Source organism: Podarcis filfolensis (assembly GCF_964270895.1).
Source record: "Podarcis filfolensis genome assembly, chromosome: 12".
Taxonomy (NCBI): Eukaryota; Metazoa; Chordata; class Lepidosauria; order Squamata; family Lacertidae; genus Podarcis; species Podarcis filfolensis.
In genome coordinates, this window is record NC_139614.1 from 14,580,695 (window position 1) to 14,594,138 (window position 13,444).

A 13,444-nucleotide genomic window follows, 5' to 3' on the forward strand; every position below is an offset into this window, starting at 1 on the left:
TGATTTAGTTAGTAATTTCTCTGAACAATGAACAGGCAGAAAGGCCATTGACTTTTTTTATTTTTTTAAGATACCAGCCAGACTTGCTATTAGGGTTCTGCAAGTATTTTCTCCAACAAAGATGGCCCAAATCTAGTTGTCTTTAGCATATGCTTTGGAAACAATGGCATTAAAAAAAATAATTCATGCATTTTCCGAAGGGAACAAGTATTGCTGCTCAAAGGATGTTTCCTATGTTCATCCATGTGCAGATTGTGCAAAATAAATTGATAATGTTTTGTGTGGGTGGCCGTTTTAAAATCGTCTAGCCTTTCATTTAAGAATAATGGTGAAAATTCATGTTCTGAATATTTGCATTTTATAGCTTACGCAAGCATATAATGGTTTCGTACTGTTGGGTGATTGGCTAATATTATTCAGTTAAAAATCCATTTTCATAAAAATCCTAAGTGTATTATATGCTGAAGTAAATTGAATATAGGCTTGATCAGTACTTTTTTCTGGGGGGATGCAGGGGTACGCATATCCCTAAACATTTTGTGAATCTTTGTACTTTTCTCCATTTACTGTATTTATTTTTCTCAATTTGAACTATAAAATGGTGATTTTCTTGAGTCAAAATGAAAGTACCCCTAAACATTTTTTTAAGGAAAAAAAAGCACTGGGCTCGAGTAAAACAGCAACTAAAAACTATATATTAACATTTTAAAGCTGTTTGAATACAGTATTACCATCCTCAATATAGCATACTTCACTTTCCCAAAGTAGCAATCATGATCAAAAGAAAACATAATTTGTGTTGAAGTATCTGATATGATGGAAATATCGGACTATAACTTTCTAATATATGAGCACTGTTGATTTTAATTCAGGCTAATGTGTGTTCAGCTGATTGTGTGAAAGCCATGAATTGTTGCCTTTCATAGTACATAGCCAGATGAGCTTTTCAGAAGACACTGCACAGGTCAGTACTGGAGTTACAGTAACATCCAAAAATCTAATGGAAACTCAGCATTCCTAAGACAGCATGGAAGAAAGTCTAGAGAAAGCCCATTGTGAGAATCAGCCCTTTAGCACCAAACGTTAGCACCAAGCTTTCAAAATTGACTTCCAAACCCCGCCCCCCCCAAATAAAAACCCTGGAAATTTTGGGATGAGGAGTTACTATACCAAATCAAATTCCAGTGTATTATGTTAGTAGTTGTGTCCCAAAACAAAAGTCGTGTTAGAAGAAGGGAACTTAATTCGCTTCCCTGGATCAGCTTTTGCTTGTAAAAGTTTCCTCATTGGGGGGTGGGTTTTAAAAAAAATGTGCCCCAAGTGTGCAGGGATCTATAAAAAAAAGCATTTTGGGTTTTCAGAAAGAAAATTATGATTGGGCACTTACACCTGCTTCTTTGGATCACTTTTGTTGGAAAATCTTTGCCCCAACAAATTGCAAGAGGTAAATAGAAAAAATAAAAGAAAAAACCACCCTCCCAAATAAAATAATTTGGTTGGAATTTGGGGGGACGCTTGCTGCCCAATATGCTTTTGGTATACAGAAAGAAAACCTAAAAATAATAAGTGGCTGAAATTTGGGGAGGTTATTTGCGACCAGGCACATTATGATATCAAATAGACTTACAGTGCAGTCTTTTTCTGTGTGAATTCTGCAGTGAAAAGTGCACTCAAGAGTTGATTTGTGGGGGAGAGACTGCAGTTGCAATCCTGTGCCCAGGGAGTAAGCTCCATTGAGCTCTATTGGACTTACTTCTGAGTAGACATTTATAGAGTTGCATTGTGAGAGTCTGATCTCTCTATATTCTGATGTGTTAAAACAGTTTTGAGTCTTCCTGCCGTTTAATTCACGGAGGAGGGGATCACTGAATTCATTTCAGCATTAAGCATTTATTGTAACTCTCTTGTGAATCGAACAGCACAGTGCCATTTCAAAAGAAGGATTGTATATTCATAAATATATGCATAGCCTGAAGCAGCTCATGAACAGTTGTACATCCTGTAATTCTTGAATACGATTGTCCAAGTATTTCCTTCATGTTTGTAAAATTGTTCAACTTTACCCTAATAATTGACATCTTGTCCACTTTCTCTACTGCCACCAAGTATCATAAGGAAAGAACATTAACAGAAAGCAAAACAAGCCATATTTTCTACAAGGTTCCCTTTTCTTTCTCTTAATTTTCAGGCATTTCCCCCACAAATGGCAAATTTCAAATATTTGTACAGCATAATAATCCTTGCACAAAACTGGGTTTGATTCCTTACAGATTTGAAAAGCAAATGTTTTATCTACAGGCTCTTCTATTCGTGGATGTTTACAGTAATTCAGATTATTTGGTTTGAAACTTAGTAGCACAAGGCAAAAACAAATCAAGAACTTTCCAGCTCAAAACCCCATTGCATGTCATTTGCAGAGTATATCAAGACAAAACCTTTAACCTTTCTGTGATCAGTTTATCTCCGTTGGCATTCCTAGAAATAATCCCAACTTCCCATATGAGAACTAGAAGCTTAATTTTTTTTATTAAATGACAACTCCAGCAATGAATCAGCTGACACAATGGCATATTCCTGTTTTGTATGTCTAAAGTGTAGATTGCCTACATGCGTGTTTCATATCCAGATCAGAAGTGATTATTATTCTCACTGCTTATATCTTTCCCTCGATTCCCTTTTTCCTCTCTGAGGCTGCAGACAAATATAGCAAGCAATCGATCCAGAGATGTTCTGCCTTTACGAGATTAATTACAAACACAGGGATGCTGTGTCTAGCCTACATATATGATTGATCTTGCAGGAGGAAATGCAGGAGGAAACTAATGCTTCATTTTATCCAGTAAGCAAAGTTCAAAGATGTTTACATTCTGCTAGGTAAGCACAGCTGTCTAAAGACGCAAAGACGAATGGACTGTTCTGTCAGCACAAATTCTCACCAAGGTAGCGTGGCAAACCCTCTCCGTGGACCTCTGCCCAGCCACAAGGCTATAGGGCGAGAACTGCTAATTTAGCAAATAGCTTAATTATTCCTCATTATAATTAGCAGAGAGTGCATGCAAAACCAATATGGCTGGCTGGCAGGCAAATGCAACGTATTTTATGACGGCCATTTAGACGACAAGGAGGAGGAGGACTTGATCTGACAGCTTGAGGCAGTTGTCACTTTGCGGAGCCTCTACGTAAGTTTCCTTATATCAGACTCCCTTGGCGCCCGAAGAACGGTGCATTGATCCGCTGTCTGAAACTAGCTGCCTGTGGCTGAGAAGCAGCAGACAAAGGCAGAACTCATTTTCTCTTTTTACACCAGGCAGTAATGCCAGTGATTCAATGGATGGGCTTGGTCAGTTCATGGCATTGCTCTTTCAGGTGGTGAAAGAGTGCCAGAGAAAATGCCCGTTTTAACCTTTCTCCATCCTCTCTGGTATTTTATAGTACAGTGGTACCTCTGGTTACGTACTTAATTTGTTCTGGAGGTCCGTTCTTAACCTGAAACTGTTCTTAACCTGAAGCACCACTTTAGCTAATGGGGCCTCCTGCTGCTGCCGTGCTGCCGGAGCACAATTTCTGTTCTTATCCTGAAGCAAAGTTCTTAACCTGAGGTAATATTTCTGGGTTAGCAGAGTCTGTAACCTGAAGCGTATGTAACCTGAAGTGTATGTAACCCGAGGTACCACTGTACAGAAATGACAAGTGGGACCTGAAACTCTTGCAGAGCTTGCTTCCTTCTAAACAGAGCACTCATATTTTAGCCAACTGTTCCCTTCCCATTTTGCTTTTTACTCTCCATTCTGGGACAGCTGAACATGCTCAGTCCTGATTAGGCTATTTTGGGAGGAGTCTTCCCACCCCGGTTAGATTTGTTGCATTTCTGCGGCCCTCGGAATTATCACAAGCATTCTGGTACTTCCCTCTTGTTTCTCAGTGGCCCTGTTTGGGCCACAATCCTTGCGGGTGGTGGCACTCATCCCCTGTGTTTCCTCTTAGGAAAGAGAATATGGATATTTTGAATGATTTGTACCCTGAATAATAGCAACAACTGTTACTATTATTCCACTGTAAGTTGCTTTAGCAAGAATCTCTATATATTTTCAGTAATTCGTTGGAAAATCTTGACTCAGAGGATAGAATGAAGGACACCCAGATTCCAACATACTTCAAGGAAGTTGTGTCTACCAATAGTCATTAGCCATTGTGGCTGAGAACAGAAGATCTTAAGTTTAGAGGCTACCAGGAGTCAGCAAACTTTTTCAGCAGGGGGCCGGTCCACTGTCCCTCAGACCTTGTGGGGGGCCGGACTATATTTTGAAGGGGGGGAAATGAACAAATTCCTATGCCCCATAAATAACCCAGAGATGCATTTTAAATAAAAAGACACATTCTACTCATATAAAAACATGCTGATTCCCGGGCCATCCACGGGCCAGATTCAGAAGGCAGTTGGGCCAGATCCGGCCCCTGGGCCTTAGTTTGCCTACCCATGGGCTAGACTATGTCTAACCCGTCCTGTTTATGAGCTTCCTAGAAGTAACTGACTGTGGGAGTCAAGAGTGCTGGTCTTCCTTCAGATCCTTCAAGCCAGTGCTGAAGTTGTTGCATGATTCACATTGCAGTTGGATGCTAAATTCCGAGGTGATTTTTTAAAAATAATTCTGCATCCCAATTAAGAATATGTTGGACAAGGGATGTTTTCACAGCATTTGATGTGCAATTGTTCCCTCACTTGTTCACTTGCCTTTGTTCACTCACTTGTATATGGAGCATCCACAGGTTGCTGTCATACAATCATTGCAATTCTGCTTCTTCCGTCTTTTCTCAGAGCATGGAAAAATCTGCAGAAACCACTCCCCCCCCCCCTCATGTCCCCAGCAACTGGCATTCAGAGGCATGACTGCCTTTGATACTGCAGGTAATCTAGCCATCTTGAGTAGGAACCAGTGATCAGAGGGTGTACAATTTGCATTAAGCAAACAAAGCAGGGGTGGGTGGTGAGCTTAGAAATGGCTGATCCTCACAGAGAGAATGTGAAGATTGATGAGATATGGAAATAGGGCTCTACATTCTGACTCGTAGGAACTGAGCAGGATAATAATTGACAATAGGCTGCATCAAAAACTTTACTGAACAAAAGTCGCCCACTTGCTCTCAGAACTAAAATTCCTCAAAATATTATTATTATTATTATTATTATTATTATTATTATTATTATTATTAAAAAGGGGGATAGGAAAGAAAATAGGCATCATCAAAGCCCAAAATAGATCAGTATTTCTTAGTCTCTTAATATAAACCTCCACAAAGAATATCCAACCGTATAAAAGTGGAGAAGAGAATAGAACTTCCGCTGTTAAACAAATTAAAACCTTTCTATGCCTCGGTTCTGCCAGTTTAAATTATCGGCTGAGTTAAAAAAAAATGAGGATATTTAAAGGAGGTATATTTCTTAACAAGATGAAATAATGTGAAATTCATTGCCTGGATTGAGAGAGAGTGCTATCAGCTGCAGTATCCTGTGCCAACATCCTGCCATAGGGGAGGTAACATGCCATTTACAGTTCACAGTTTCAACTGCAATTTATGAACCATTCAATCAATCAAGTTTTTCTGCACTAGTTTATACCCAGGATAAGGTAACATTATGAAAATGTAGCTTGGTGTGTGTGTGTGTGTGTGTGTATACAACACTACTATTGTGCCTGGAAAACCTGACTTATTTATTATTATTTAAGTATAATTTAAATATACAGGCAGTTTATTAGTCCATGACATAAGGTCACACTGGAGAAGAAGGAAGAGGCACTTCCTCTGTTTAGTGTTTCGCATTCAGAAATGGTTGGTGTGGCAACTAGCATCCGAACACCAATGTTTTTATGTGTTCATTTGCACCTTTTCTATACTGCGAAAGGTACTCTGGATGATTCTCAAAGGGAAGTTAAATCCATAAAAAAGGCATAGACGTAAAATCTTAAGAACAGTTAAAAGAGCACCAGAATAAAGCCAGCAATAAAAAAAGGAAACAGTAGTGTGAAGAACACTAAAAGCACCAGAAAGCTGAATAAAGGTAAAGGTAAAAGACCCCTGACAGTTAAGTCCAGTCACGAACGACTCTGGGGTTGCGGCGCTCATCTCGCTTTACAGGCCGAGGGACCCAGCGTGTGTCCGCAGACAGTTTTTCCGGGTCATGTGGCCAGCATGACTAAGCCGCTTCTGGCACAATGGGACACCGAAACCAGAGCAGCGCATGGAAGCGCCATTTACCTTCCCACCAGAGTGGTACCTATTTATCAACTTGCACTTTGAGGTGCTTTTGAAGTGATAGGTTGGCAGGAGCTGGAACAGAGCAACGGGAGCTCACCCCGTCGTAGGGATTTGAACCGCCAACCTTCCAATCGGCAAGCCCTAGGCTCAGTGGTTTAGACCACAGCGCCACCCGTGTCCCTGAAAGCTGAATAGACTGGGAAAATAAAAATGTCTTAATCTGGCGGTGAAAATGTCACAATGTAGGGGCCAGCTTGCCTTCTTGAAGAGGGCATTCTGCAGATGGGGCCCGCTCCCTCATGGCTGCACCCACTCCTTTGGTGGGGGCACACAGAGAAGGGCCTTTGCAGGTAACTTGACAGTCCAGGAAGATCATGGGTGAAGCTAAGATTTATTGTAGGAGTAGGAGACCCACCTATCCTGTTCCAGAACTGAGCTATTTGCAACACAATTGGTCAGTTTGTGGAAGTCATGCCTGTTGATCAGCTGGGTTGCCAGTTGCTCTGCTAGAATGTGCCACATCCAAGTGACCTCAGTGAGTATTTCAGTTACAAATATTCTGATTATTTTTACTTATAGTTAAGGTTTTTTTTTATTTACTTGATTTTGGGGGGCAGCTGCCCCCCTGCCCACGTCCATGCAGGAGATCTATACAGGGTGATTCATAATGAAGTATACAGTTGAATGGAAACTGTATACTTCATTATGAATCACCCTGTCCTTTTAGTTGTGGCGGTGGTTGAAGATTTGTGCAGTTTGTTCAGGAAACTGGATGGAGATATGGCACAGAACCCGGATATTCTGTATTTTTGCTTCTTTCTTTACACATGTAAATTTTGCCTGGAAAGAATAACATTCCTGTGTTGCTCGTTTGCTCCGCTAATAATTAATGGTAATGAGTCCACTAAATGGTAAACAAGACAACAAAAGCACTGTTAATGAGACCGTCTTTACATGTTTGTTTTTAATCTGTTTCTAAGATAATGGGCCATGAATGTGCCGGGACTTGACCGTTTGTGTTGTGTGGAGAATGCACTGAAAAAGATTGAACTGAGATACACACACACACACACACACACACACACACACACACTTCTACTTAGTATGTTTGAGCTGACTGGGTAAGGTGGGGTGTCTGAAAGAGTTTGGAGGCCTATTTAATTAAGTATCTTGACATTCTGTGTCTGAAGGACATTGGCAGATGTTCAAGTACAATGTTTGGCTCTTAAACCACTTAATTCAAGCTACGTAGGAAAAAGAGATCTTGCCAAAAACCTTCCATGAGATTTTTAACGACTATTGGATTGACCAGACAGGGCCACAAAGCTCATAAAACAGGATTAGCAAAATTGCATTGTTGGATATTATACACTGTGTGACATACACTGTAGCTAAGAAACTTGGCAGGATTAACCTGTGGAGGATAAAGATATCACAGACAAGAGGGGCCAGAATTATTAGGCCACTGTTACCAAAGAAATAAAGTACTTGTGTGCATACGAATAGGGCTGATAACTTTTCTGCTCTGTTTTGGTAAATGGCTGTTCCTTATAAAATAGTAAGGATATATTTGTACCAACAGTAGGCTGTATTTTGGGTCAAGTGGGGGTACTCTGGATATGCCTCTTATACACGCGTATTATCAGGCAGGAAAAGTAAAAGGAGCTGCAGCAAAAATGACTAGGATGAGGGTTACTTGACCAAACAAATGTGACAGACATTGCTCAAAGGGTAGTACATATTTCACGAGGCACTAAGTTTTTTTGGGGGGTGGGGAATAAAAGGGTAGGTTAATTGTGACATTTGGCTTGGGGAGGAATTACTTGTTTACTTAGGCTAAAAAAAAATGCTGCTCAAAATGTAAGGCTAACGGGGACTGATGCAAATCACTCTTCGCTCACTGTACGGACTGTCATGATGAATTTTTGGTGAAAAGCCTCATCTATTCCAAAGACTGGCCACAGTTAGGTTGCTTGGATACAGCATACTACCTAGGGTGGTGAATATATTTATGTTTTAGACGAGGCAGGGAGAAATTAATTTTAATTTTCAAGGAATTTTGCCTTTGGCACCTTTTTCTACCTCTCGAAATCCAGAGTGAACTATCAGTGCAGAATTGAGTCTTATTTGGTTAATGAAGCTCCTGATTATGATTATCTATCTATACAAATTCAAGATAAATTTATCATATACCTAGCTGCCTGTTATGCTGCCTTCCTCTGGTTTCAGTTAGACTCTTTGTTTGCTTTGGAAGAAAGAAAGAGAGAATTGTAATTGAATCAAATCCAGACAATTGTGTCCAAACCACCCATTCGTCTCAAACCACTCTAGGTAACCAGTACCAAGCTTGTACAGTGGTACCTCGGTTTTTGAATGTCTCGGAAGTTGAACGTTTCAGTTTTCGAACGCCGAAAACTTGGAAGTAACTGCTTCGGTCTCCGAACGTTTCGGCAGTCGAACGGTCTTCCAGAGTGGATTGTGTTTGAAAACTGAGGTAGCACTGTGCATGCTTTAGCGTCCCTTACACTTCCCATATGACAGTAGCAAATCTGGAATGTGTCACTAACCGCATTTAGATGTCTTGCTAAAAATCATTTAGTATGATGTGAAGGAGCCTAGGTAAACTCGCACGCTGCAACCCTCCATCTGTGCACTTTCAGTTTTACTTGTTTCACAACTAATGTTGGCGTTAACCTCAGTCCTTGGGGCTGCGTTGAAGAGGCCAAGAATTGCCTGGGTCATTTGTGTCACACACAACCAATGTTGATGAACTTGTGGCCTTCCAGTTGTTGCTGGATCACAGCTTGAATCAACCCCTGACCTGGTTGGAGTCCAGCAATATCTGGAGACCACAGGTTCTCCAATCCACATTCTAAACTATGGTCACCAACATGGCAAGTGCCAGAGTGCCTGGCAGTACCCTTTGGCACTTCTGATACAGCTCAATAAATATCCCCTCAAACATCAACAGTGCACAAGAAGGTGCTTGCTCTTCCTGCTCAGCTCCTGTTTGCACTGGCTTAATCTCTCCCACACCAAAAACATCCCCTTAAAACATGCCCACATTTCACTGGATGACTCCCAGCCTCCCTTCCATTCAGAACAGAATGGAGTTAGCACAGCCATGGATAATGTAGGCAACCTTTTTCCATTTAGTGTGGAGTGGGGATGGGGGAGCCTGCCCACACCATCCTATAGTCCTGTAATTTTTTCCCACTCTTGTTTGTGGCAGCCATTTTGAGTTGTGACACACACACACCCCATAGCAGCTGTTTTATTATTTGTGCCCACTGTACTTTCGCAAATGTGCCCATATTCCAAAAAGCTTGGCGACCTATGATTTAGCTTGAAGTCTCAACAAGGCGGCTTAGTGGACAAGAAATTGAAGCCAGCACCAATTCCTTGAAAAATGGATCTGCTTGATTTGGAAGTTTGCAAATCCATGTCTTTTGTCTTCACACTCCGCATACTCCCCCCCCCTTAATTCTTCCCTCACAAGGAAGGAGGAGCAGGTAAATTTGAGCGATATTTTAACCACAGGATCTCCCATTCAGAAGTTTACCTTTTTCCACCATGAAGAGGATGGGAAGACCTGCACACGCTCACTCTCTTCTGAAACAGAATCCCTTTAGGTGGGAGAAATGTCCAAACAGGCCCCAGCCAATTCATAAGCTTGCAACTCTCAAACCATCTAACAATTTAATTGTAATTGGTCGTGGTGAACGATACCCTATCACCTATTCTCTGCTTTTCATTTTCTGGAGCGATCGTGGCTACAAATGCCATCCATATGCTCTGGAATTCATCTGCCAGAAGTTTATTAGTGCTATTAATATTTCATGCAAATAGAGTCGCCTTCTTTGGTAATAGCCTATTAATTCAGTCGTCTTTCTATCTTCTGCAGATTAATCCTGCCAAACTTCTTTGGTGCAGTCAATCTTGTGCAGCATAGAAAAGCTAACAAAAAAAAAATAGCCGGTACCACATAAGCAACTCAGAAGCAGCCATTTCCCTTCAATGACTATTCTAGCCAATGCACATGTAAATTTGTTTTCCAAATCATTTCTTTTTCTGGGTGAGAGCAAAATACTAGTAAAATAAAATGCACTATTTTTTTCAGGGTTGCTTGATTTTCTAGGAAGCATTTTCTTAACAAATGGCTTTTCGCTCAAGAAAAAGGCATCGCAAATAAAACTGCAGACAAAACACATACAGTTAAATTCAGGCTACAATCCTTTGTCCACTTACCTGGGAGTAAGCTAGTGGGACTTACTTCCTACCATACTTATACAGTGGTACCTCAGGTTAAGTACTTAATTCGTTCCGGAGGTCCGTTCTTAACCTGAAACTGTTCTTAACCTGAAGCACCACTTTAGCTAATGGGGCCTCCTGCTGCTGCTGCTGCGCCGCCGGAGCCCGATTTCTGTTCTTATCCTGAAGCAAAGTTCTTAACCTGAAGCACTATTTCTGGGTTAGCGGAGTGTGTAACCTGAAGCATATGTAACCTGAAGCGTATGTAACCCGAGGTACCACTGTACAGGACTGCATTATCCTTTTGCTTCCCCAGTTGCAGCCATTTCATTTTACAGTATATAAAGTCAGCAGGCCAGACATAAGAAATATATACATTTGTCCTTTCAACCAAAACCCACAGATTTGCATTTTTAAAAAAACTATGGACATAAAATTGGAGGTGGGGTGGAGTCAGAGAAAGGGGGAATTGATTTTCTGTGGTTTATATACTCCTCAGCTTTGGAAATGCGGCTTTGCTCCACCAGTGTAAAAAGAGCTCCCTTGCAGTCAGCTAACTCAATGCAGCCAAATTTCTGATTACTTTTTTTATATGAGCAATAATGTGCATGCCAATGGGGGTGTTTGCTATTCATTCCTTAGTTCATTAGCAGAGTTGGGTTTTATCATTCAGCGGCATTTAGGCAACAGGTGGACAGCTCTGTTAGCGCTGTCCGTATCTCAGCCTCAAAAACCTAGCCAGTGTAATTGTCAATTATAAATATGCAAATTTGGCATGCTCAATTTGCATGTTTCATTGGTGAGCTTTCCGAGAGGAAGTTGAAGTAGCCCAAGTGTTGTCCTCATTACAGCACTAGCACACTCTGCAAGGCCTCTGGTCTTCCAGCTCACCCAGCCCCACCCCACCCCAGCTCACTCATATAAAAAGAAACACAGCCTTCCCCGCACTCACTTTATCACGCTCCTTCACATTCGCTCTCCCCCATCTCAGCATGAGCTTCTTTAAATGTCCCATCATGCCTCCCACCTTCCCCAGCTGACTAGTGCTGCGTATTGAGGCCTTGAATTGTCCATATGGGTGCTAGAGGGAATGGGGTGGTTTTCCCACTTTAGATTAACACTCTTTAGTGAGTTGGAATGCTGAAAACCCCAGGGTTTTGTTTTTTTAATAAATATTTATTCAATTTTCCAATTTTATACAAACACAAAAAGAAAAAGAAAAAGAAAAATATTAAAAACAAATCAATTTCAGTCTCAATTTTTCAATAACATGTTTCTTTGACTTCCTCACACCTCCCCTTCTTGTTTTCTAGTTCAAATTGTTAATCCAGCAAATCCTAATCTCTTAACATTCCTTTTAACTAACACCTTTTTTTTCCAATCAACTTTTTTTTAAATTTTATAACTTAAACAATATTAATCCCAGTTCTTTTTATCATAACAGCTAGAGACCACATAAATTCAATCCAGCATCATTCAAAGTTCATTAATTTTGCAATATTTCTGTAAATAGTCCTTAAATTTCTTCCAATCTTCTTCTGCCGACTCTTCTCCCTGGTCGCGGATTCTGCCGGTCATTTCTGCCAGTCCCATACAGTCAATCAACTTCATCTGCCATTCTTCCAGAGTGGGTAGATCTTGCGTCTTCCAGTGCTTTGCTATGAGTATTCTTGCTGCCGTTGTAGCATACATAAAAAAGTTCTGTCCTTCTTTGGCACCAAATGGCCGACTATGCCCAAGAGAAAAGCCTCTGGTTTCTTCAAGAAGGTATACTTAAATACCTTTTTCATTTCATTATAAATCATTTCCCAGAAAGCCTTAATCTTTGGGCACGTCCACCAAAGGTGAAAGAATGTACCTTCAGTCTCTTTACCCCAGGGTTTTTACAGTGTTTCTGCACTGAACAGACCCGCCCCCCCAAAAAAGATATTTGCCTTATAGCATCAGCGATCCTCAGAATACCCAAAAGACTTTAACATCGATTAGTGTTGATAAATTCCTGTTAACCAGCTTGTTACACCCAAAATCAGAGTGGTTAAATTTAGTAAAAGGAGTAGATCTTCCCCGACACTTCGCTGCACTCATATGAAGTGAGGATGTCAATCTGTGCAGGTGATTGTGAATGTCAAAATAGAGAGTGGTACACACTTATTCTGGAACTATTGTTTCTACTGATGCAACACTGGTAATCTTATGCATATAATATATTTTTTATGTGTTCCTTACATGCATTTGAGCATTTCGCACATGATATCTTTGGAATATCCTTCAAACTACTTGGTATGATAGGCCAGAAAATCAGACACCAAAAAAACAATGCAAAGTCAGCCTCATATACGGTAATTAGTTTGGCTTCACTAAATTTGTTTTAGGGGAAGATTATTAACACTGCATCAAGCGAGTGGTCTTATTTGGGGAAATTTTCTATAGTTTATAATACTTAAAAGGAGATAGTGGGAAAGCTAACTGGCTCTTGTTAACATCTGACATATCTTTGATTTCTGCTTTGCAGGTGTGGGCAGGAAGGAAGATAACCAACGAGCCCTAAATCCTAGAGCACAAAGAAGAGAGATCTAAAACTTATGGCTCGGTGCAGCAGCTGGTGTTGTGAATCAGGCCGTTGCCACAAAGAGAACGGCTACTTCACAACACCAGGGTTGCCCCTTGCCACAGTCAACTTTCTCAGCAAGAAAACTCCTTTCTCCAGGACAGGAAAGCTGGATGGACCCATTTTCATTGTGTATGCTTTGTAACAAGGAAATAACAACTGGTTGTTGTTAATTTATATTACTGTAAAAGGATTTGTTTTTACTTAAACGTGCTCCCTAATCTGTAAAGGTTCTGAATGATGTAATACCAGGGCTGACATACCTCCAGAATTTTCTGGACATAGCTGGGATTCGCCTGTCAAAAATGGCCTCTGGGCAGAATTTTTAAA

General features: G+C 40.7%; 1 long non-coding RNA gene across 1 annotated transcript in view; it reads left to right on the forward strand.

Annotated features, from left to right (window-relative positions):
• LOC310745585 overlaps positions 1-13,291 on the forward strand; it is a 106,309-nt gene extending 93,018 nt beyond the window's left edge. Inside the window, exon 4 of the long non-coding RNA XR_014540185.1 lies at positions 13,019-13,291. This is a non-coding gene — a long non-coding RNA (uncharacterized lncRNA). The remainder of the gene's footprint in view (positions 1-13,018) is intronic.
• The last annotated feature ends 153 nt before the right edge of the window (positions 13,292-13,444 follow it).